The sequence below is a fragment of the Pezoporus wallicus genome, unplaced genomic scaffold (assembly GCF_028554395.1).
Source record: "Pezoporus wallicus isolate ANWC-B61680 ecotype Strahan unplaced genomic scaffold, APGP_CSIRO_Pwel_v1 contig_3324, whole genome shotgun sequence".
Lineage (NCBI taxonomy): Eukaryota > Metazoa > Chordata > Aves > Psittaciformes > Psittacidae > Pezoporus > Pezoporus wallicus.
The window spans coordinates 1196715-1223857 of record NW_026643042.1 but is presented as its reverse complement, the minus strand read 5'-3'; the positions used below and the strand labels follow the sequence as shown (position 1 = coordinate 1223857).

Genomic DNA, 27143 nt, shown 5'->3' with positions numbered 1-27143 from the left:
GCATCTGACCTTTGGGCTTCTCAGATATGTTTTCTCTTTGTCTGTGACAGTGTGGACTAGCGCAAACATCTCTGTCAGCAAACCCACAAGTTTCCATATGCATTGGTGTTCAGGTAGACTGAGCTCTCTGGCAGCTCCAGAACCACCCCGTTGCAGGGGCCAGGCATGCTGGGGCCATGGAGGTGGCAGCACACAGGGCAGATGGCTCCCTGCTAGCAGTGGAGTGGGAGGTGGGAGCAGCAAGCCACAGCCAGTCATCCCAACACGCACTCAGTGGTCTGCCATGAGGGATGGGTTTGCAGCCATATCCCTGCGACTCCAGGATGCCATGGAGAACACCCAGACATGCCTGAAGCCGGTTGTGGCCAATGGATCCATGCAGCACTGCAGTTATCCAGAGGCAGCAGAAGTGGAAAAGCCCTTCTAAGTCCCTGCTGCCCTCCCAGCAACAAAAGAGTCCATTAGATATCCTGGCCATGCCGCCCAGGCTTTGGTGACCAGCTGGAATGGAGGATATGCCTGCACCTCTTCCACAGCATGTCCCACTAAACTGGGCAACACAGCCACACATGAAAAGGTGCTACACCTGCACCATTTCACCTGCCCCCCAAGCACGCACACACTGAGTACAAGATGGGAACATTTGAGAAGTCATACAGCAAAGGGAGATGGAACCACAGGTTCTCCTGTGAAAGAGACCGTCCCACACCACACACTGGCTGACCCCAAGAGTGCCTGCAGCCAGGCAGGAGGGAAATGACACCTTGTTTGTTCAGGACGCATTTTAGCTTTATGCCATTAAGGAAATGCCAGCAAACAGATGAACTGTTTCTAAAATTAGATCAGCACCAAAAAGATTAAGGACAACGAACACTGAGAACATGAAACAAAGCTGAAAAATAGAATCTATTAAAGATGAGAACTGGCTACCACAAACAACTGCAGTTCAGAGACACACATTAGCACTCTGCTACCACTATCCAGCCAGAGCACATTTGATACCATTTTCTGCACTGTGCATGGTAACATAAATCAACCGATGTAAAACACTTTGCAGCTTTCCATGGAGCACTTGTAACAAGATGTACCCTTTGAATTGCAATGGAAATATTAAAAATCAATGCCTGTTTGTGGTGCATCACAGCATCCCTCTTAGCAATTAACTGATCTGCACATTTTCAGGTTCTTTTACTGTTAAATTATACATACCTTTCACTACAAAATTTCCATTAAGGGCTAGATACAATGTTCATCTTAACAAATCAGATATGCCACTTACCCAGCAGTAATGAATTTAAGGATTTGGTTATAAAAAGTATCACTCATTAAGCACTCCATATTGTAAGTCATCATCTGTGCTATGTTTATTCAATAAAATGCTGCTTGCTGAACCTCATGTTTTATAGAATTTTCCTTAAATAAAAATGTATTGCAATGAAACGTCCCACATAATTCTTGTTCACTTTCTACTACTACTTCACCAAATAATAAGTCATATTTAAAGCTAAGCTAGCTTTGCTTTACTTCACATACCATTTAATGCATGGATTCAAATTATCACTTACATTTTGTCATATTTACTTGGCACACCTTTATACAGTCTCTCATCCCAGACTGCAATCACAAACATTTCCCCTTATTCCATCTTTTTAAAGCCGGTGTGTCCTGCAGACTTGATAGTTAATAAATCAGAATGTTAACTCGCGGGGTCTAGAAGAAGGAAACCTATAAAAATAGTCCAAGTACATAAATCTAACCTAAAGAACTGCCACCTGCTTCCATGGTGCCTGCAGGCGAAGATCTCATGGAAGCACTTCTGAACTGACTTTGCCTCAACCTAAAGAAGAAAGTTTTTAGGCATTCTGGGGAGCTTTACGGGACATTCACTAATATTTTTAGCAGAAAATCTGTCTTTTGACAGTTGACCTAAAGACCAGCTGATCTGCGGAGTACACTGTGACAAATTCATCCTTGGTTTTACTCCAACACTCTGTGACTACACCACAGATAGAGCTGCTCGACAGAGTCCAACAATAACAAATAATTTAGCACACTGCTTTAGGAAAAATAAATTGTACAATGTGAGATAAGAAAATAGATTCCCGACTGCAAAGCAAAATTCCAGAAACATTTTTTAATTCCCTGTTGAATGGGAAATCTGATCCTCCAGGCAACTTCTCAAAAGCGACGTTGCTTGACAGAGTTGTATGTCAAATAACACAACAGCGAATCTTGCATAAATTATTTAGCAAATGCAACATTGCTTTAAAATGAGATTTTTTTTTCCTGTTTCCAGTGCACTGTAGAAACCGTACATGTCTGCCACGCCTCAGTGTTGCTGTCCTTTGAATAACACGATCATCAGATTCCTCTGCTCAGCCACATGCTCGGTGCTTGCCTTGTAGAAACCAGACACCGCTTAGTAAAATCTGCAGTGTTTCTTGGTGTTTTGACCTTCATCTCCACTCTTTTGACCATAAGCTGCCAGTGGAGTGCGGGCGGCCCCAGGGAGATGCTAGCTCCTTGCCCAGGGGAGTGAAACAGCCAGCAAGCACCAGGGCGGTGACGGGAATGGGTGGTCCATGCAGCAAGAAAAAGCTTCAAATGCAGCCCAGCTGCTCCCGCGGTGAGCTCAGTTCCCCTGATGAGGACAGCAGGCCACAAGCATTCCTCAAGAACTCATTTCTGAGGAGTTTTGCTGCAGCAGTTCACAAGTTTAACCTGCAATCTGCCTGCTGGCAAGAGCTGCAGGAGCACCCCACCCCAATGCAGCCACACAGGATGGGTGCCTGCAGGCACCAGCACATCACTGAAAAGCTTTGGGTCACCACAGGAGACAAAGGTGCTACAGGCATTGGGAGTAGGGTGGCTGGGCCTAGAGCTGAGGGGACATATCCGTGTGTTGCCATGTAAAGGTGGCCAGAGCAAACGGCACCTTCTGAAGTCTCCAAAGAAAGAGCTGTGTCTACCTGCATCAAGTACAGATATGTGTATTTGCTGACACAGCTGATTTTTAAGATGGCCTTGGATTTTAGTGACCTCAGTGCTAAGTAGTTTTTAGCTAGAGAGCTAAAAATGAAAAATAAATAATAATCACAGCTACCGACCTGCAAGGAATCTGCAAAGGCAGCACAGCACCTTGGGCACACAGCTCCCACCAACCACATCCCGTTTGTGCACAGCATGAGGGTACCAGCAGCACCAGCAGAAGGGGCTGCTGGCACCATGTTTGAGGATAAAAGATGGCTAAGTAATTCTAAAGAGGAGGGGAAAATGCCCCTGCATTCCACAAAACTGTTACAAGTAATTTTTAAATTAACCTGGATTTAACAGCTCTCTTTAACGGGTAAGAGAGGATATGATTTTGAGAAATCAGCCTTGAAAGTACACCTCACTCTACCCAAAATGTCAGGAAACTGGGTTGGGAGCAATTTGCTTTTCTTCCCTTTTATTTTTTTTTTTTTTCCCTTTCTTTTTTCCCCTGTAGCACAGTGCAAGGCCTGCAGGGCTTTTAGACAAGAAGAATGTTTTACCCTATGACCTAAACAATCTGGCTAACGTTCAAGAATATGTTATTCTAATTGCCACTAAAGTTAATGTTAATGACTCTTGGTTTTTCCGTACAAGACAGCTTAGGCTCTAGAAAGTTACTATTTCAAAAGGGACAGAGCAAGAACCAGGAGTGTTCCTGCCTGAGCTGGTGGTCCAAGGAATGTGGCAAACTTGGCAAAGCTGGAAAAGTGAATTCCCAAGGGCCAGCTTGAGAGTTGCAGTCAGTAGAAGTGCCTTCTGAGCTGTGTTCAAAACAGCTCTGTTACAGGAACAACGCGCTCCTAAAGCCAAATATTTGAAAACAGATCACAAATACCATGTTCAACTCGGGCCTCACTGAAGTCAGGGGCAGATTTCCACTTGGTTCAGACCAGGGTATACAGCGCTGCCATCAGGGTGGGGTTGTGCTTGGGTCTGCGATGGCAGAGCCTCAGCCCTGGATCACAGCACCAGCCCCACTACGACAGTAGCACCAACTGCTCTGGGGACTTCAGTTAGCCATGCAGGCCTGAAGAAACAAGAAGGTCAGAGCCACACTGGAAGTGATGCTGATGCCTTCATACAATATCCACTGAGACACATGGAAATGGGTAATACCATGCAACACATGGACCAGAGAAATTAAAAAAGGAACAAACCTCTTAGCTTATTTTTTCTGCTGTGGAATCAAATCTGGACAGTCCAAACTTTTTATCTTATCAGCACAATACAGGGCAGGCAAGCCTTTCTGTCTTTGTGCCAGTAAATTTTCTGCACCTTTTCTTAATAATTTTTTTTAGCCTGAGGAGTTTGTAAAGCTGGGATTTACTTTAAATCTAGGATTGTTCTTTGGAACATATTATTTAGTGCAAGGTCATATCTGGCTTTAAATACCTCCAGTTTCTATCTTCTATCTAGAAGAGCTTCTAACAAAAGCTGTTTCTTTACAGTAGGCATACAGTGATTTAGTGCTAGACAGCACTTCCTATCACAGAAGCTTTGCCAGCTGCAATCTACAGAGTGCCCAAAGTTATGCTGAATCATTACCTAAGTATGCACACACACATGCACACACACTGCCGAGGTCTGAGAGCTGGAAGGCAAAAAGGTAAAATGGAGAGTAGGAAAGAGGCATCTCTTCATTCCTCTGCCCTGGTCCAAAGGAAAAACAATCAATGAGCTCACAAAGGGCTATGATAATTCCTAGAAATTTTCCAGAGATGCAGGAGAAGTAGTAAAAGTAAATGGCACTGAGGAAATAAAAGCAAATTGCTGAAGGAATGGCGGGTGCTGGCATGTCCTGGCACTCAGCAGAGCCCCAGTCACCTGCCCAGGGGTGCAGCCTTCCTGCCCCATGGCCACAGGGTGGCCACTCAGCTCCCCAGCAAGACAAAAGGAAAGGAAATTTCATCTGTAATTAGGAAGTGAGAACAAAAGAAACAAATGACTTAAAGGAAAATCCTAATCTAAACGTTCCTTGGTAAATGCCTCACTTGGTGTCAAATGCCAAATCAGCGTGGGGGAGGTCTACTTTCATGTGGTTTGTTGTATTTTGGTGTTGTCTCTAGCACTGTCATACCCACAAGAGTCCAAAGTTCTATGTCATTTGTGGTCAAAGAAGAATGAACAGAGGCAAAACAGCTGATAGTGTTCCAGCAATTAAAATACAAACCAACCTCAGCTGAAATCTCCCCACAGGATGAAAAGTCTTGGCTTTGCTGGGTACCGCTACTCCGCGGCAATTCAGCATTGTAGAAGTTGTCTTTTTTAAACACTTGCATCTCGAACACAGGTACATATGTGCTAACTCCCCATGGGCCAGGGCCCTAATGTGAGCCGCTGTAACCACTGTGACCATACCCGTGCAAAGCAGCCAAAAACCTGCTCTAGACAAGCAAACCAGGTCAGAGAGCACAGACTGCAGTCCAGCCTGGGACAGGTATCAAAGGCAGCTCTTTCCGCTCATCGAATCACTGCTATGTGCATCAGAAGCGAGTAGGTTTGGTGCTCAGTCATGCAGTGCAGCACAGGTCTTTCACACTGCATCAAACCACATGGGAGAAAAGACAAAAAATTTGCCTGGCTGCAAAATAAAGAAGCAGAGAGGTAGTGCATGGAACACCATGGTATATTCATGCAACGTCAAATGACACAGGATGACTACACGACAGCAGAGTGAGTGAAGCGCAGGCTGCCAAGCAATCCTGACGACAATCGCCACGCAACGCTCCTCACAGTCTGGAGAGATTCCGAGCATCAGATCCTCAAGAAGAGGAAAAACAATTGTAATACCAAAAAAATTATTTGATCCAGCACGTAGTTAATGGTGGTGGCCTCCTAAGACTTGCAACTTAATAAAATTGATCTCACTGCAGTACTGTAATGAAGAACAGTAGGATAAGGCTACCCTTGAACCACGAAAATTGTATATTGTTACCTCCTCGTGCCCTCCTAGGGCTATGGCCGCTGCAGCCTCTCCAAGCTGTCATTTGTCTGACTCTTGACAAGCGGCAGTGATGGCTACGAGGGCTGCTTTTGGAAGGGCAAGGGAAGGAGGACAATGGTCAGTGCTAGCTATCTCTCTGGATAATAACCCACAGGATAAACCCACAGATTATACCAATAATACAGCTTTCTGTGAAGTGTGCTAACAATAAAATACAGAAAACACAGACGCTTTAAGAAGCGCACATTAGTAACATTTCCCAACAGAGTCTTATTACACGCCGGTATGTATTAAATCATGTTAATTTCTAAACAGGTGGACAGTTTCACCAGTCTTCTTTAACTTAGCAAAGAAAAGCTGTTTTGGTAGGGTACTGCACCTCCTTCTGAATCTGCTTGTACACATGCTTTAAGGGAAAAGGGTTACAAATTAAATGCCCAGTAATAACTAGTGAACTGTTGCCTGCTTCTGCCAGCACTGCCATGCTCACAGAACTGTTAAGGACAGCCCAGCACACCCCCCAGCATCCTCCTCTCAGCATCCTTCTGTTAACTCACTTACATTAACATTTCACAGGAAAAACGTTCACCTTGCTGCACTGATAGGGTACAATTTTCTGAAATTAGGAGCTACAATGTGTAAGAAAACCCTGAGTGTCTACCTCAGGCTTAAAGGCATGGAAAGAGCTGGCAGGAACGCACAGCAGAGAACTGGCAGCTCATTGCACCTCCCTTTGCTGTAGCAGTCACAATCAGAACAGATAATGCATTTAACTTGCTGCCACATGGTGCCTTGCTTTCACCTCGGTCCACCTGTATCTCTATATGGTTACCTCTCCATGGCATGGAGATATACCATGCATACATTTACATATACGTATGTATGGTATAATTGCTGTTTTCTACAGTGAAATGAAGACGTGGCCCTGTGTTCTCCTACTTCTATGCAAACCCAACCTCACTGCTGGCATATGCATAGTAACTATCAGATCGTGTGTACATTTATACAGGCAGTCCTGGCCCCACAGCCTCTCGCATCTGACCTGAAACCCACCAGCTTTGCTCTGTCAATGATTTTTACATCACATTCACACACACAGACTTGCCCTAGAACCCTGGTTTCCTTGGATTTCAAAACTTCTATAGTATCCTTTAGTCAACGTACAAGAGAAACCTTCTGTTAAATGCTGCTAATTTTTTTTTTATTGATCAAACTGTGAGCCATTTCATTTTCCATTCTAGCAGAAATCTCCTATAGGAGCATTCAGATTAAGTTTCTTTATTCTGTCTCTAGTAGCATGTCACTTTTAATCAGTTTTTAGTCTCATTATTGCTTAAAAATTAGAAAGCAGTATCTCTGTTCTTTATTGCTTTTTTTAGTTACTGAAGGGTTATTAAACTTAGAAAACATAGAGACAGGCATAACGTGCTAAATAAATTCCTCACTGTCTCTAACCAACTTTAACATTAGCTTTTTTTTATAATTTTGGGGTTTATTTTCACTGAAAGACTGCTTGTAATTATTACTCATGTTCTCCCCAAACACTTATGTTACTAAAGTGTGAAATGTCTTCTAACACAAAGACAGTTCTCTGGGAAGTAATTACAAAAATGCATTCAGGGGCAATAATTTTATATTAACTGTCAGCAGCATACATCTTCTGAAAAGGCACTTGTTATGAAGGAATTATTTGTGTGGAATATGAAGGCACTAAAGGTGAAGGAAAACTGCAGAAATGCATTAAACTGGAACTCCAGCTCCCTCATCAAGGGTCAGTTTATGTTTAAATCATTACCTTGAAGGCCACCCCACACCTTCCAAAGAGTCTATTAGAAAGACAATTTCCATTTTATGCACAAATTGGACTCAGTCTCCAGTTTTCAGTGTGGAACAATTTACACCCCCTTTTTTGAGGAATTTCTGAGCAGCTAATCAAGAAGATATACCTGAAAATTATGGACTTCCATTAACCTTTCACCAATGACACTAAAAATACCTGCTAATAATTTATGTCTAGTAACAAAAAATAGTGGACTCAAAAACTGACCAGCCACATCAAAAATATAGCTGTGCCTGCAGCAGCGACAAGAAGAGATTTAATGAATGTTTCATAGCAACTTTAAGCCTGTAGGCTAATCCCTCAGTCCTTAGAAAGGCAAAATAACTCCATGAAATTAAAAATAATTAAAACAAAGTGAGACCCAGCTATAGTGATTGAGCTTCACATCACTTGAAAAGTGTTTTTTTAAAAAATGAGAAAGGGAAATCACAAAAGCACCACCAAACGGTAAAATTTCCTCTTAATCGTACCTGCAGGTAGTGTTTCAGCCCTTCTAGTGCCTTTACTAAAATGATTTACATGTAACTATGTTATGTGACAAATGCATTTATACACTGAAAAGCAGAAAAAGAGCTAAGTTGTTGTTATTTATTTGCATGCAAGCAGCAGTGGGATTGTACTTTATAGTGTAACACCACATAGTGTTTATCAGCTCTTCAGTGTTTGGCAACCAGTTTAACGGTATAAATACAGGATGTAAACACTTCCTTACCACAAAAATCACTGTAAATGCCTTCTAGAGAATGCAGTGAAGGCAGAGCACAGAGCAGACAGGAGTGTGACAAGTGTTCAGTTACCAAAGCAGTTCCCAACTGCAAGACCCTGCCCAGTTACTGATCTCGGTCCCCCCAGAGTGCCCACTGGGGAGCAGACACCAAATTCCCCCAGCAGGGACATGAGGAGGGCAGCATCCCTCTTTTACACTGGGGTCTTCTGTTTGAAAAGGATGGGCTTACACATAGGGAGAAGGCTTTGGTGGGCTACAGTGGGCTGTGGAAACAAGGGGGACCCACAGTTCATTAGCAGATGGTGGAGCATAGGAGAAAAGCACCTCTCCTGTGTGCATCTGACCCACAAAGCACAGCCTGCATCAGGGCAGAAAGTCACAATCCTACAAAGGACATCTCACTTTTTATTATGGCTCCCTTCTGGCCCGTTTGGTACCAGGAGTGTTCCAAATCCACACACAGACAACAGTTACCACTGCTTTTTCACAATACCAACACCTCACGCTTCTCCCAATGTCAAATAACAATTTGCTTTGTAGATCTCTGCAGTATTCAAACCAAATAGTGTGCTTGCGCACAGATACCCAAACTTCTCCACTGTGCAAAAATACCTCATCCACTTACTCAAGACATGTAATAGTTGTGCAACCGATTATCTGCATCTGGAAACAAGATGTTATTGTTTACTTCCATATTCTTAAGGTGCATCTGAATGGGAGTAACTGCCACCTTCAGTTCTGATAATGAGCTTCAAATCAAAACCAATCTAAAATTCACTTACATGCACGAGAAAATTAGTATGCAGCAAGTATTAACTTCAAAGTGAAGTGCACTTCTTCCTAAAAACATACTTTCACTCTTTGACATGTAACTGTTAAATAACACTACCCACCGTAATCTAATAGCAGCCATGTAAATCTTCAGCACAAAAATAGCATTTCAGGTTTATTTAGGTATATGAATGTTTTTAAAATACTCAACTTATTGTTTTTCAAGTCTCTGTTGACGACAAGTGTCCTGCTTCCAGCACTTCATGGAATCGCACTCACAACTAATATAGGACATCTTAATCACATTTTAATTCATGGACATAGACATGACAAAACCCTTTTTTTCTTCTAAGGAAATGGTGGGAATGATTTTCTTACTTTTTTTCCCACTTTAAAGTAAAAGCAGATATCTGTAAAACTTAAATCTATAGCTCCCTGAACAGAGAGAAAATTCAGAAGGCTTAATAAAATTCACATGTGGCTTGTTATTGCAGCTGCATATCAAATGCAAAAATAAGGTATTGACGGGTTCTGCTCAGAATAGCAGCTGCTGGAACTCTTTATTAAAATAAACCTGTTGATTTTTAAAGAGGGAAAAAAATACAGATGATGTAATTTACCATAAGTGACAAATGTGACTGTATTTCAGTGTCTGAATGCCCTTTGTCTAATTCAAAATGAAAATGTGTTTACTGTTCCTCTGTAAGGTCCAGGGCTTTGAATTGTCCTTCCTCCAGGTAAGTTCTGGCCCCCAAAAGATTCCTATTCTCAGTGTGTAACAGTCCCCACTGTACGCACACGGGTGTGAGATGTAACAGGAAAGCAGAGCAAGGTCTCAATACAGAATACCCTCTGACATCCCTGAATAGATTTCTGTTCAAAATGCACTTTCCCCATGCTTAGAAAATGGATTTGTTTAAAAACTATGCTGAAAGAGGAATGCTTTTCACAACCCAAGCCTATAGGATCCTACAGGTAGTATTTGTATTCATCTTTTTGTATCAATAAAAACCCCAAAACATTAGGTCTGAGAGGGAAAGAGCCACAGCACTACAAACCATCAGGAACCAAGGGGTGCAATCAATATAGAGGGAAAAGATGGAACAAGAGGGGAAAATGTATTTTGTTTCCTGGGGCAGGAAGAAAAATACACTTCGGCAAATTAGAGAAAGCAGTAATTATTCCACTGACCCTCTCATGGGTCTCTGCTTGCTCAGAACCTGCCTGGATTGTTTTCCAGTGGGAATGACAAATGTGTGGCTGAAGGAGCATAGAAGGGACCTGCTTCTGTGATAACTGTGCCTGCAAGTCTTCAAAACTGTGATTAAAGACTCAGAGGTTTCTGTGGGGCCGGGTCTGTGGAGTTAACTTCTCTAGTAAAACACCTGTTTATACCCAGGGCATAGACGGTTTGACCTGGATCATAACCTGGCTGTGGGGTTTAGGGTCTGATGAAATACCAGACATCATCAGACTTTCTCTCTACAAATCTGGCTAGCTTTGGAAAAAAGGTTCTTCAAATGCACTTGAGGAAAAAGCCACATCTCATGTCTCATTCCTCATGTCCCTCTGCTCCCAGTTATTGCTGGCTGAGGCTCATGCCATCGCTGCACAGGAGACCTCCAAGCCGGGTACTGCCAGCAAAATGAGGCGAAATTGGGAAAACGGCTCCAGCTGCAGCTGAGAGGGACATCAATAGGCAAACCAAGTGTTTTAGGAGCCAAATAGCCACTCAGTGGCTGTAGCTACTCAGATTATAGAAAAAAATGTATCAAAACCCCATGAAATTGGAAATTAATGAGTTAGACACCTACACATCTACATGGGTTCAGAAGAGTAAGGCTCACAAGCTTACCCTCAGGTCTCATTACATGTGTGCACAACCAGCACCAGCCTGGGCACCATGTCTTCATGCAGCTATTCAGACCACAGCTAAAGAATTTAGTTAATGAATGTGAAAGAAAGACAACTGATTAACAAGATTCTCGACCAGAGAAGAGAGAAGGAAGTCCTATTACGCAGCATGGGAAGGGTATTTTGGAGGTGGCCAAGCTATTACAGGATCATCACATTCTGTAAAAAGCATCACTTTCCACATGGCAGCAGCCAGTGCTGCTGCACAAACACACACCTCCCTGCCTGGCAGATGCACCGAGGAGGTCAATACAAGCTGCCAAGGAAGCCAAATTAGCAGAACAACTCAAAGTTTCCTGCCACTTTGTTCTCGTTCTCACTTCCCCCGGTTTAAAACACGATGTGATTTTAGGCTCAGTTAAATTTCAGTTTGTGTTTAAAATGAGCCCGCATGCAAAAAATAATGTACCTCAAATTTCTCTAATTTCTTTCCTTAATACCAAATTCTGAAGTCCTACACGTTTTACTTGACAAAGCCGTTAATTCAGTAATTTCACATAATTACATTGAGCAAAGCAGAGTATTTAAATTGGAGCTAAGTGAAATATATTTCTGCATGGCTCATGCTGTTAGAATTGTGCTGCACACTACTCTGCTGCTGCTCATTTATTAATTTAGGATCGGCTGAAATGTGACACTGCGTAATAAGGAATGCACTGGCTTCAACAGAATTAGAAATGAAAAAAAATGAAAAATAAAATCACAGAGGACAATGAATCAAGCACCAAATGACATAAATTAATCCCTCTAAATGAGCCCTCAGCAGAGCACTTCTGCACCCAGCTGAAACCTGAACCCAGGTCTGTACTTCCCCTGAAACAACTAATTTCTGGCTAGCAGTTTTCAGCTATTTATCCCTGGAAGAAGCAGCAAGCTGCACCAGTCGTCCAGCATGGTGATCCTTTCAGCAGCAAGTGATAACACTTTTTCTCCTAACATCTTCCTGCGTTCTTTCTTCTAGCCCTATGTGGTAAAGAAAGTGTGAAAAGAGATTTAAAAGAGCTAAAGCTAAAATGACTTCAAAGCCTTGTCTCCCTCAGCCACTCCTCCCATTCCACAGGTCTCAAGTGTTGGAGCAGAGGACAGCAGTGTGGTACACAGCACCACAGACCTGGTAGAGCCCTCAGATCCACCATGAGGACCATGTATGGCAAAATAACTTTAAAAAGGACAGATAAAACTCTAAGTAAGGATTTTTACAGGCGGATTAGTAAAAACAGAGAAGAAACTAAGATGGCGAATAATCCAAATGGTTGCAATACTTTATGTAATAAACAGAAATCTCTCCAGAATACAGTGGTGGTGTTCTCCTTTCCATTAGTGTTTTCTGCTTCTCAAGTTTCTTATGAACTACCTTAATTGGCCTCTTCCAGATATGTTGAAAGTTTCTCCACTTCTCCCTCAGCCTCGAAAGACACCTGTGAAAGGTGCAGCTCTGGACTGCTCCTGGTAACTCTCACCAGATACAGCTCGTAATGACCTGCTCGCACTAATGAAGAAAGGAGGGTTAGGGGGAGATATTGCTGGTGTTGTAATTAAGCTTGTGAAGAGTTTAGTTGGAAATTAGATTTATTTACATGCTGCTCTGTTGCTGATGAAGCACCAGCTATTTGGGAGAACTTCTAATTAACCCTAATTTAGTTGATATGCTCTTTAGCAGCCCCATTCCCTGTGTGTTTTGCACTAGGTAAAAAGTAGCAAAAACAACAAAATTATGAATTTTTAAAAGGCACATTTCTTTGTGGAGGCCTGGTCCAAACTTTTTTTCCTCAAATTATTGAACCTGCATTTTAGTTGCTGACAAGTAGGAAGACGCACACTTGAGAACTTCATCCTAAGGAACAGCTTTTTCCACAGCCAAGCGCCACAGCTCAGGTGGGCACAGCCATTGCATCCACAGCCCTGTGGCTGATGCAGAAAAAGGGGTTAGGGGGTTGCTTTGGACCCTTCCACCCCATTTACAGCAGTCACAGATAAGAGTCTGGTTTTAGAGCCCTTTCACTTCCTACATCTTCAGCCAATTATGCAGTCTGGCCACAATGTTCATTAAACAATATGATTTTCAAATATTTCATTACAGTATCAAGCTAAAAATCACTTAACTGTTATGATGTGTTTTTTCATTTAATAGTTCACTGATGGCTCCACCACGCTTCCAGTGCCTGTGGTGTATCTGTGGGTTTCTTTGCAACTCATAAAGACAGTTAAAATACAACAGGTTTACAACCTCTGTAAATAAAAGAGCTTTAAAAAATCAGTAGTTTTTATTTGGAGGGAGAGCAATAGCAATTCTTATTTTAGTTTCACACACAAAGCACCATAAACACCAAGCACCGCGTTTTGGAAGGGTGAAAAATGGAAGATAATTTAACCCTGTTATACAGAAGCATCTCTCCTTGCTTGTCACAACACAAACCCAGACATACAAAGAGTGTTTGCAAAAGTGAGACTCCTTGTGTCTTTAACACTGCAGCTGCTGCACACACAATATATAAAGAAGAAAATGAAGAAAAAAATGGATTTCTACAATATTCTGTCCAGAAAACGTTTTAGTAACCTGGCTTTTAGCTAACTTGTGCAAGATTTCAGCCTGAAATTCACCTTGATCAGAAAAAGTACATGTTTACCACACAACCTTGTTTTTAAATAGCATTATAGACCAACTGCTGCACTCAATTATACCTGGCTAACTCTGCTGATCTTGTATATGCTTTCTGGATGTTACTGTGGAAATTTGGCAATAAATGTATTTTGTTTAACCTGATCAAGGAAGAGAAGCCAAATGCTTTTTACACAGAGTATTTCTTTTTCATTTAACAGGATGAATGGTCATCTGGACTTGTGTGCTAAATGCAGAGCAGGATAGGAACTACTATTAACATTCCAGTTTTCTCAATTTCTTATGGGACACACATTCCGTACAAATATAACCTACTTGATTAAATCAACAATGCAAAATTAAAGTATTCCCTATTGCCAATGAAAGAATAACAACATTCTAAATACATCCTTTCTTAATATTGCCAAAATTATGCAGAGAAAAACTTTAATTCAGAACACTGTCTTCAAAATTGCCCAATACAAAATGATTTTGGGACTTTTAAACAAACTTTGGAATAAGGAAAAAGGCAGTGATCTTTCTGTTGCTACAGTTGTTTCTTAATATGTCAGCAAGAATGGCTCTCTTCTTGGGAGAAGGCTAATTCAAGTCTGAGTTACGTATTTCTTTTAACAAAAAACGTAAGTGAGATCAAGTAAAGCTGAACTTATCAGTGTGTCAAAATGATACTTTTATGAACTGCAAAATCACCTGATTTAAGTCTTTGGAGGAAAAATAGTGCTCAGATTTATTTATTTATTTTTTCTGTGGATGGAACCGAACACTATCTCCATTTCTGTTCACTTAGCTGAAAAAAATCAGGACACGGGAATTTAGTGTCATATAAGACATCTATAGCCACCATCCAAGCTGAATAATACCAATAAGCACACGTCCACACCATGCCCAGCTCAAAGGGCTCCCAAGACCCTCTCAGTTAAACAAGAATCAAGGAAACCCTCGCTCCTCCTCTCAAGGAGGTGAACACCATGCTCTGCTTCCCCACTTCGTCTGGGGGCTCCGGGTAAGCAGGTGGTGCAGAGCCGTTGTCTTTCATGCACTTATCTCCTCCAAATGCTCTTTTCTGTTAAGGATTTACACAACAGATGAAGATTAAAAATATGCAGGTAGAGCAACTGATCTAAATTTCAGACCGTTGTTGGAGGACTTTTTTCTGCCAGGCTGCTGCAGCCAGCCCCAGCTCACCGTGTACACACAGAGGCACATGACCAGCAAGCGCCTTCCCACCACATTTCTACCAAACTAAAAATGTTTTGGTTCAAATAACAGCCAGAGACTTAAAACATGCACACACTACACAGAGCGCCTCACTGTGCCACTGGTTTTCTCCATCTAACTGAAAGCTTCCAACCAATGGAGAAGAAATTTGCCTACAGGGTCCCTCCATTTCATGCTAGCAAATAACTTGCTCAGAAGTACTGCAGCTTTCAGGATTAAGGTGTTTAGGTGGTGTCATGGTTTAAGCCCAGCCAGTAACTCAGAACCACACAGCCACTCACTCCCCACACCCCCTACTTCTTCCTACCCCCCACTCCTAGAAGGATGGGGAGGAGAACCAAAAGAGTGTAACTCCCACGGGTTGAGATAAGACCAGTCCAGTAACTAAGGTATAACACAAAAACACTGCTGCTACCACCAATGATAATAATGGCAGGGGGGTTGGAACTAGATGATCTTAAGGTCTTTTCCAACCCTAACTATTCTATGATTCTATGATTCTATGATAAAAGGAATAACAAGGGAACAGAATACAACCGATCACCACCTGCCGACCAATACCCAGGCCAACCCCAGTGGTCAAACCCTTCCAGGTAACTGCCCCCAGTTTATATACTGGGCATGATGTGCTGTGTTATGGAATACCCCTTTGGTTAGTTTGGGTAAGATGTCCTATCTCTGCTTCCTCCCGGCTTCCCCTCCTCCCTGGCAGAGCATGAGACGCAGAAAGTCCTTGGTCAGACTAAACGTTACTGAGCAACAACTAAAAACATCGGTGTTATCAGTGTTGTTCCCAGGCTGAAAGTCAAAAAACACAGCACTGCATCAGCTACTAAGAAGGAGAAAAATGATTGCTACTGCTGACACTAAGACAGTATCCACCCTGTATTCCATACTATTCACATCATGCTCAGATCCCACATTTTTATGTATTTTTTATACCATCACTCTTGTTTCAAATATATATATATATATTTAGTTCATATATATACATTTATATATATATATATATATATATATATTTCATCCAGTCCATGATGTTGGGCTCCATCTCTTGTAACAGTCTTTCAGAGCAGGAGAGAGAGTGTGCAGTGTTGGATTGTTGCCTGCTGATGACACCATGGAACTTGTCTGGTCACCGCTGAGCTCGTCTGGTTTCATCAAAGTTCATTCTGTGTTGGGATGATGGTCAGAGAGAAGTCAGGGGCAGTTGCTGGTGACCCAAAGACATCTATCTGGTGGGCTATAAAAGTGCTACATAGCAGGCAACAGCATATAATTGAGTTCATTGGCTGTTTTCCCCTAAAATCAAATCCCCTTAAGTACACATTGGACTTCCCCATCTTCCCGCATTACCCACCAAGTATACTCAGGTCCCTGAGCAAAAGCAATCCCACGAGTGGGTTTGCCTTTACCCGAGGCAGGAATAACTCAGACTGTCTTCCCCAGGAAATTCTTCATGTGCACCACAGGAACTTTATCCTCTTCTACAGTATGTAAAAGCTCTGACTGGGCTGGCCAGCCCTGTTGGCAGATCTCTGGTGTTGACCAACCAGGTGGCCTTTGGTAAGTGTGTATCCCAATGCTTGAAAGTTCCCCCACCCATTGCTCTCAGTGTAGTTTTTAACAGCCCATTGTACCGTTCGATTTTCCCAGAGGCTGGTGCATGGTAGGGGATGTGATATACCCACTCAATGCCATGCTCTTTGGCCCAAGTGTCTATAAGGCTGTTTCGGAAATGAGTCCCATTGTCTGACTCAATTCTCTCTGGGGTGCTGTGTCGCCACAAAATCTGTTTCCCAAGTCCCAGGATAGTGTTCCGGGCAGTGGCATGGGGCACAGTGCATGTTTCTAGCCACCCGGTGGTTGCTTCCACCATGGTAAGCACATAGCGCTTGCCTTGGCAGGTTGATGGGAGTGTGATATAGTCAGTCTGCCAGGTCTCCCCATATTTGTACTTCAGCCATCCTCCTCCATACCAAAGAGGCTCTAACCACTTGGCTTGTTTAATTGCAGCACATGTTTCACAGTCGTGAATGTCCTGGGCAATAGTGTCCATTGTTGTTCCCAGACTGTAAGTCAAAAACACAGCACTGTACCAGCTACTAAGAAGGAGAAAAATGACTGCTACTTCTGAACCCAGGACAGATAGGAAAGTGTGGGATGAAGTGGGATGTAAAATCCCATCATCCCACCACAAGGAAAAGTGCTGTTAAACATCCTGAGTGTTCCTTTCAGAGTTTTGATGAGTTTGCTATGAAAATGTAATAGCAGAGTCACTAACTGCAATGCTCACACTTAAGAAAAAGCATGTTTTCTTTAGTTACAATGATGTAAGAAAATTTCACAGCTCTCAAAAGCACCTTTGGTATTTGAAACATGAAAGTAACTCCTGCACATCAGTTTACTTGTAGAACATAAACTTCTCACTGCTGCAGAAGCCTGGAATACGAGAAATCCAATTTGTGACTCTTCCCCTTTCTGAAGAGAGGTAAGCCTTTCCCCAACCATAGTGCCTACAAGTTTCAATCCCCCAACAAAGGTGCTGAACTTCCCCTATCTAGAAAATTACTTCAGGAAAATATATTGCACAGATTCACTTCGAATGCATCAAAGCTTCTAACAAGAGTGGTTATTTTCAGCCAAATTGTCATGTTGCTGCTTAAATACCACTAAGATGAAGCAGTCCTTCTTCATCAGTCACAAACTGCCTTCTTACCCTCAAGGAAACACCAAGCTAAAGCACATACACCTAAACCCACATGTTGTTTGGCAGCATTCGGAGCAACGTTATTCTGATTTGTACATTTGTGTTTTCATTGCTAATTGATTTACCCCTTCTGAAGGAGATGCCTCAAACAGGAGGTGTCCCTTCCTTCTCCCTTACCCCTGTGCTCCAGCTTCATTACAACCCCATCACTGTTGCCAGAATGAGATACTGCCTCATTTTTGGTACTGTGCCCTTGAAGGCATCTTATTAGAAAAGACCATTTCTTAATTAACATTTTTGATCTTTAATCTATTACACATCCCTTTAATCCCATACGGAGGAGCTTTTAGCCCACTTCTGCAGCTTGGCGGTGGGAGGCAATAGGCTGGGCAATTTGTGCTGAGGGTTCTTTCCCAGCTGGGCTCCTGCGTGGCTCTGCTCTTGCTGGTCAGCAGCACACATCTGCATTTATTATTTTATTGCATTCTTTTTCAATAAAGACTTTAGAGAGGCACTGCTCAGCATTAAAGACAACAGGCAGAATGGCAAGCTTGCAGACAAGACCAGATTTCAGCAAGTGGCTGTCAAGCTCTTAAAATAACCAGCAAAACTCTAAGTGGGAGATTTAGTGGATCACCAACATGTGAAGTGTTAAGGAAAGTACAATGTTAAGTCCCTTACATCATTTTACTTGCAAATAATTACAGCAATTACAATGTGCTAACTGGCAATTAACATTACAGGCTTCACAACTCACCAGAATTTTTTAAAACACGCTGTGGCCCTATGTAAATTGTCTCTTTGGTACTTTGGATTTGGTGGCTGTATGAGCTAATAGCTACACATTAGCTCAGCAGATCTCAGAACAGAATTGTCCACGTGCCAGATAATTTAATTAGAGGCTTGATCTTGTCAAAGCTTTATGCAACACAGATTGTGCTTCCAAGCAAAGTGTGGGGGGTTTTTCCTTTCTCTTCAGTGTTTTGTGACTCTCTAATAATTTCCACTAACAAATACCAAAGCCATCCAAGGGAGAATGGAAGCACAGCTACCAAAACAGGCAAACAGGCAGGCACTGCAGTCCCAAGTGTGATGAATTCAAATATATGTAGAATGAGATGCATTGAGCACCTCTTCCATGCACTTCCATTGGAGAATAGATTCTCCAATCTATTGCCAGGCCTCTGCACACATCTATTAAATCTTCACTGAGCCATTACTCAGCCCCAGAAAAGACAAAGGTCACTTGTCTCCAAGTGAGAGCTATACAGTATCTCAAATCTCATTATAAGTGGTCTCATTTAACAGTTTTCTCATTTGAATTTAAACACAACAAATACAAGATTATGAGCTCAGTTTACTTTGACAATGGCGTTGTAATTCCTTGTAGCAAGACTGGGAAAATGCTATTTTAGACACTTAAGTGATAGAAATACAATATATCTTTAATTATAGGAAGCTTTAGGCTATATTAACTACTAAAAATCCTTTTTTTTTTTTCAGCAGTATGTGGCCTTAATTTCTGTTTTCTATATATTGTTAGGCTACAGTAACTACACTTGTACTCTTGGTCTACAACAAGCTTAACAGCTCAAGACAATCTGACCAAAACATACGGTCATAATGGTTACAGAAACTTTTACAAATCAGGTCAATGTTGAGTAAGACCCACTACAGGTCCCTTCCAACCCAAATGATTCTAGTTTCCTGTACTGAACAATACAGATTATTTGGGCAAAGCATCATAAATTTCATGTAGTTCCTTACTGCAGAGTTTCATATCAACATCCTGAAAGCAAAGCAATGGAGCTTGTTTATTCCGTATATTTTTCTTCTTTCACAACCTGATTTGTAAAACCCCATTGTCATGTCTGGCACAATTTGTTTTTTTTTCAAGAAGAATGATTACTGGGGATCCACCACTGTGGCATTATTTTTCATTGATTTTTCTCACTTAAGCAACAGGCCAATGTAATATATTCTGTTATTCCTGTTTTACATTTATTCAGGCTGGGAGCTTTGAGCTACCAGTTACAACTGCAATGTATAAACTAGTCAAAGGAAAACAGAAATTTCTGTGAAAACCAAAGAAACTGTTCACCAGGAGATTTTCCTTCAAGTCTCCAGCTATCTGATTTCACAAAGGAAAAATCCATTTCAATTGCTTCCTACAGCAATACAGTTTCAGCTTCCCCTGCTCCTACCAGCCAGCCAAAGCTGACTTGGAAAAGCAAAGCCACTGACCTGCAGAAATGACTCAAAGCAAGATGGGCTGGCAATTCCATCAGTCCTGAAGTCAGAGCCCTCTGGGAAGGTTGACCTGCAGCACGATGTACACCTCATGATGCACAGACAAAGCAGTATGGACATGGGGCACAAGAAGGACTTTTTATTAGGTTGGGAGGCTTAATTAGGATTTGTAAAGTGCCTTGAGATCCTACATAAAAATATTTACTCAAATAAGCTCTAGAAAGCACAATTTACCTGACCATTCAGTTTGCTTCTGCCCTCAAATCTGTAGGATTTAGCAAATCCAGACTGCAGCAGAACTAGATAAATTAGAGATGAAAAGGACTTACCAGGTGATCTTATCCATCCCTCTGCTAATGTAAGACTGTTCCTACAGTGTATTTTCAAGCATTTCGTCCAGCCCGGTTTGAAAATGGATGAGGTGATGGGAGATAATATCAGTCTATTAGACCCCACTGCTGGGAAATGTTTCCTGACAGTCAGCCTAAAGTAAAGCCTTTGCTTTACTTTAGCCCATTACTGCTAGTTATGCCCCTGAAGGCTGTTGTAAACAACAGATATCATTTTAATCTAAAACCAGAAAATGTTCATCTCATCATGGCCCTTCACTCAGGCAGCAAAAGAGGACAAGGTAGAACCACTGGAAATAAACATAGAAAGGGAGAGCAGGAGTGTGAAGATGAAGGGAAGGTGATATGCTATGCCTCACATCTCTCCAGTGCTCCCTCCAGCTCAAGGGCAGCATCCTTCTGTGGGATGTTCATACCCATGGGAGATCTGAACACAAGCAAGGGATGGAGAGCCATGAAGCCTCCGCCTGTGGGTCTACCTGTTAAGCTCAATGACCTCCTTTCAGTCATTGCAAGGAAACGAAACACAATGTTAACAGCCTCCCAGCAGATGAAGCGCCAACAGGCACACCTTCAAATAAAAGCAAATTTGTCACAGGAGAAAAATGTTTCTGGCAAGATGGCAAAAGACCAACATGACCCTGAGCTGGATGCACCCTGCCAGCCCAGAAAGATACAATCACCTGCGCAACCGTCCATGCCAGTGGTGTGTTTGTATTTCTGGCAAGATGACCCTGTCAGAACACCCTATGGGAACATCTTCCAACCCATAGCAGCCCCATGCCATCAGAAACACCAAGCTCTCAAGACTTCAGATGAGGTCAATCTGATCACTGCAGAGGTGCTCCCAGATTTGTCAGGGACCTTGGTGGCCATCTCCAGCCCTGACACACTACCAGCACCCCAGCACACAGGAGTCCATGGTCCCTCGCCAGCACAGCAAGGCCAGGGCTGTGACCCCACAGCCTGCAGAAATCTTCCTCTTTACAGATGTTGCTTGTAGCAATTTAGGAGGGCTTTAGGCACTGTGAAGCTCAGCAACACCAACGACACACTGTGATACTCCACACTTGCTCAGCTTTCCTTAAGCAAACTGACTTTCTAGCAGACGCTGCCTTTAAAAAGCCACAGAATGGGTAAGTGTCATGGTTTAAGCCCACACAGCACCACGCAGCCACTCGCTCATTTTCCCCCTTTTTCCCCCCTTCCTTTGGGCAGGATGGGGAGGAGAATCAAAAAAATGTAAACCCCACAGGTTGAGAAAAGAACAGTCCAATACCTAAAGTATAACACAAAACTACTACTACTAATAATAATGATAAGGGAAATCACAAGGGGAGAGAACATAAACTAAAAAGGGAAGGAAAAAAACAACCATAAACACAAGTGATGCACAATAATTGCTTACAACCAGCTGACCAGTACCCAACCTGACCCAAGCAACAATCTGGGCCTTCTGGGTGACTCTTTCCAGTTTATATACTGAGCATGACGTGCTGTGGTATGGAATCCCTTTTGGTTAGTTTAGGTCCTGTCTCTGCTCCCTCCTGGCTTTTTGTGCCCCTCCTCAGTGGCGGAGCAGGAGAGACTGAAAAGTCCTTGATCAGGGCAAGCACTACTGAGCACCTAAAAACACTGGTGTGTTATCAGCACTGTTCTCAGGCTAAAGCTGAAAACACAGCACTGCACCAGCTGCTAAGAAGGATTAAAATAAATGTTACAGCTGAACCCTGGATAGCAGGTGATGGGGTAAGGTGAACACTCAATAGCTCACTTTGAAATGAGCTTTTGTTTCCTCACCCTTTTTACCATGGAAATTAATTCTCCTCCTCTGTGCTATTGCTATAATTTTCCCAATTAACATTTTTAATAGTATTTTCTAGGAAATGCTGTAATACACAGGTGTGTGTTTCTAATTTAAATACTGACACCCATGCTGCGTTCACGTCTGAAGATCACTCCTTCCCGCCAGAGATTCCCTCGCTGAACACAAGGGGAGCACTTACAGCACTGCACAGCCAGCGAGGCCTCAGCAGATTCAGGGTGGCTCTTTCCGTGCCATGCTGGTGCAGCACATGCCGGTGCTGTGCTGCACGGTGCCACATGCAGTGATGAACCTCAGGTTTCTATACTTCCCCTTTCCCTGAAGGTGTTACAGCCGTGGGATGTCAGCCAGACTGCAGAGACCCGCAGAGACTCCCTCTCACTCCAATCACTGCTTCCTCTTGCAGCACCATGTCCCCCTTTCCAGGCTGCCCTGAGTGCTGGGAGCAGAGACTTGCTCCCAGGAAGCCTTCTTGCCTATAGATGCAGTTGTGTTGTGGGCTCCTGCAGACAGAGTAATCTGTGAAGGGGTTATAATTACTCCTATTGGTTCTTTTTATACTACCCCTGCTCTAAAATCTTACATCAATATGGATGTTCACCCGCCACCACATTATGCAAGTGTCATGTATTTCATCCCACTTCCCCTTCTGTTTGAGAAAACACTATCAGAAGTACTTTCTTTAAAAAAGTTCATATTTATAAGTAAAAGACTGAAGTTAAAAAATAAATTTTATAATTAGGAAAGGAGAAATACTTTTTTTCCTCCTCCGAAAAGACACATAACTGTGTTACAACATAAAAATCCACACATTACCAAGGAAAAGTTCAACTTCGAATAAATAAGGAACACAGCAGCCAAATCTAGAAACCTCCCTAGCTGTATTTCTAGTTTGCTTTTATTTGCGTTTTGGCTGCTTCCAAGGCAGATATTTAAAATCTTGAGGACCTCAGACTATACTGACTGGGCTGCATCCTGCAGGTCCATGCAGAGACAAGGATGTGGTTTTAAAACCAACATGAAAACGTCAAAGGCTTGCGATCAAAAATTTCATGGTATATGAAAAACTATTCAACAAAAGTTATCAAAGGTGATTAAGTTCAAAGGTTTACTTCTTCAGAAATCCTTACGCACCAAAATCAGAATCTTTTCATATTGATTTGCCAATGAAATCAGCATTTAGAAAACGTCTAAGCTTGTGAAGGCACACAGGATGGGTGATTTCAGAGTACTTGCTAGATAACAGGTCTCTAATGCCCACTGAATTGCGGCTGACCTTTTCAATGCTCCTTCAGAGATCCCAGAACTTCATGTTGAGGGTGTTTGGGTGGGGTTTTTCAGCATTCTGCCACTTATAAGTTTAATAAAATAAAATAAAATACAATACATGTCGAAACAGACAAAAAGAGCTTGGTGCCTATGGGAGGGCAGTCTCTCTCACACAGACCTTCCTGACTTGCTCCTGACACAGCCCATGCCCAAGCAGGAGCTGGCAGCAGAGATGGGCAGAGAGTAGGGACAGCTTTCCCCTTTCTAAAAGGGGAAAGGTGAGGAGAGATCACATTTTCTGTAGTTTATTGGAATAAAAAGGGGGAAAAGTTAGGTCATGAACACTTACAGGGGCAAGTCTGCTTCATGAGACCCTGGCTTTCTCATCTGTTCTGCTCCTTTGGCAACCAAAATTAAACCCAACCCTATACAACAGTTAGAGGAGAACAAAAATCATCAATACTTTGGGAGAAGACAGCAGCAGCACTGGGATCAGAAGACCAACAGTGGAAGAGAGCACAGGGAATTGCCAGCAGCAGCAATGGCATTAAACACACCAAAGCACAGAACCATGGCAGCCCTGAGTGAAAAATAAGCCTCCAAACTGTGTCAAGATGTTTCTTCTCTGAAGACACTAAGTGAAAACTGTGATTTAGGTAGCTGGAGACACCACACAAAGCAGATGAAAGGGGAAAAGGAGTGACCACAGGGAGGTTTTCTTTTGTTTTGTGGTTGATTTCAAAGATGCTGCTTCTCCTTTTCTTCACTTTTTTTCCCCCCTCCTTAAAGATGGAAAACTCTAACAGAAATTGCAGAAGGCAATTAAAAATCTTAAATCATGTTCTGTATAACAAAAGCACATAGGAAAACTTGTAATGGCAAAACATTGAACATACATGTCCTAAAATGTTGTGGCTTCCCCCCTGCACCCCATGCTGTGCTCTGTCAAGGTGTTCCTCACACATGTACCCCATTGCTGCAGTGAGCTTGCTGGCAATCTGGAGATAATGGGGAAAGAGGGCAATACCAATCTGTAATTTATTTTCATGATTTCTGGAATGTTGTAATTCCGTGATACTGACATTGTGTGTTAGTGAATGGTTGGACACCGGCATCGGAGAGATGCTTCTAGTGACAACCACTGCAAAGATCCCTCCATGCTCTGCAAACATGTACAAGACATACCCAATGCCATTTGTCCGCAGTATGCAGGCTACAGCTCCTTAGTCCCCTATTTCCCAAAGTCCTTCTCAATCAGATAACTTGTAGCTGCATACAAAAATAAGACACCTTCACATACCTCAAAAGCAGACACAAAAAATCAGGCTTTTAGGTCTGCAGGCTCCTAAGGGGAAGGCAGAATCTGCTCTGTTGCCCCAGACAATTCGGGCAAGATTCCCTGGGGCCTCACAGTCAGGCTAATGAGAAACTCCCCAGCAACCCCCATGTAAAATGCTTTCACAGGTCTTTAAAATGCCTTAAATTCTCTATATATTTAGTAAGAATTTTTACTTCTTTAAAATGTCCCTTGTTGCTCCTCAAGATAATACTCCCGTGATGTATTACAGCAGCAATGCAGCATTATCTGGCTGGACTCTTGTATTGCAAATATGGAATTTTATTTTCCTCTTGACTTTGAAGCAGCTAAAGACCCCTTTTGCACAGCAGAGGTGGACACTTGCGTGGCCCCCGGCAGCTCTGCCACCCTTCCTAACACCTTCCAAGCAAGACAGACAGGCTTCAAGGGCTGCATGTGCTGTTAAGAGGGAAAAGCAGAGGGAAGGAGTACTTAGCTGCGCTCTTCCTCTGGGACAGAAAACATCTCTGCCTCTTACACAGCAAAACACCACTGACCTGCTATTTAACAGCCAGCTAAATTCTCAGATTAAGAGAGAAAAGGAAAAGCTTTTTTTCCTTCCTTTTACATTAAGGAAAAAGATGTTTACAAGAACTGAAGAGGAAGGAAATTCGCTATATGCCCATTGTTAAACAGGGCTGCTGGACACCCAGATTATTTACCCTGGCACAAGCTCTTTATAGATTTTCCTGATTCTCTAGGGTAATGTGCAGCCTTTAAGTTGTAGTCATAAAAAAAATCATTTAAAAAATCATAAGACTATTTCTAGTTGTATTTAAAGTACTTGAATAAATTACTCAGTGCAACTATGCTGAGGGTCCTGAAAAGCATTTCACCTCTGGAGGTTTTACCACTAATGAGCAGTTGAACTAGAGGAGACAGCAACTTGTGCACATACCATACCATAGAAAAAAGGACAGTGTCCTGTGCTATCACCAAACAGGCCTACCCAACCACAGGATTTCTGTTGCCAACATGTCCGCTGCCAAATGTCCATGAGCTGCACTAAGCAGCTCCCATAAGCAGCCCCTTGCCCAGTGCCACGACCCAGCCAGGGATGCGCAAACCACACATCTTCAGCACACTGCAGTAGTGGAGAAACTCACCATAAGACACAGAACTCGACATGTCTTGCCCTGCAGCTACAAACACCTGCTCCTGACGTGAGCACTGAGAGCTGTCACAGTGACCTGGACAAGCCCCACACCTGCAAATTCAACCTGTACTCACAAAAAACATTTCCAGTATAGTTTCTATAAGTTTGATGAGCAAAATAAGATAGAGCAGTGAAAGCACCTTCTGTCCCCACAACTGCACCGATATGAATATTTTGGTAGTATTATGAAAAAATTAAGTTAAAGATGCACATTCTACCTGCGCTTGCTGTCCCTACAAACCCTGGAACTGCCTGCCACTACACAGCAGCTGCACAGAGTGCCAACAGGACTGTTCAGAAGCTACCTTGTATGTGTTTGCACACACACACAGATGTACAAACACATACAGGAGGAGAAGGGAGAGAAATGTGCTAATTTGAAACATCTGGCAAATGTTTCAGAGTTAACAAGACCCAGATTCGGCCTTTTGGGTGTTTTTTTCTGTTGGGGGGAGTCAAGGAAGGGGAGGCAATTTTGTCATTCTGGGCCAGGGAAGGAAGGGGCATGAAACAAGAAGTTGAAGCATGTTTTTTCACCTTTTATTGAACTTCAACATCACACTACTGGAGCTAATGCAAACAGGAAGATCATAAAAGAACATATTGAAAGTCTCGCATACTGGGACTGAGGGACTGGTTTCAGTTACTGAATATAGCTTTGGAAGCACACTGCACAAGAACCAGTGACTCCACGCAGCTGCATCACCGTGTATTAGGATGTTTTAAGTTTTTTCTATATAGTTCAACAGTCATATTCCAGTCTGCAACTTCTGTCCCACGCACTGCACCCTGTCTTGATAGGCTACTGTACTGCATCTCTATACACATGCGAGATTGACATCTGTAGCTACTAAACATATTGAGAAGAAAATCCCCCTATTAGCACACATTTTCCTTAAGCTGCCATAAATCACACATACAATAAATTCTATCCCACCTCTGATGTCTTGAATGAGATCTGTAATTATGGCAGTAAATGAATAAAAATGGAGAAGACAACTAATCTGGGAAAAGCCTTTCACAGGATGGTTTTTACTTACAGCGTAGTTACCAATACCATCTACAAATCCCAGATTAACTCCCCTTCTGCACAGAAATCATTTTGGTTGTTGTTGCTGCTGTTTTGAACCTCAGCCTGTGTTAAATTTCATACAATTCA

The 27143-nt window shown here is 42.5% G+C and overlaps 1 protein-coding gene across 5 annotated transcripts in view; it reads right to left on the bottom strand.

Moving 5' to 3' along the window:
- Positions 1-27143, bottom strand: part of ZNF423 (zinc finger protein 423) — a 234453-nt gene that overhangs the window by 164278 nt on the left and 43032 nt on the right. The gene's annotated exons all lie outside the window — the stretch shown is intronic.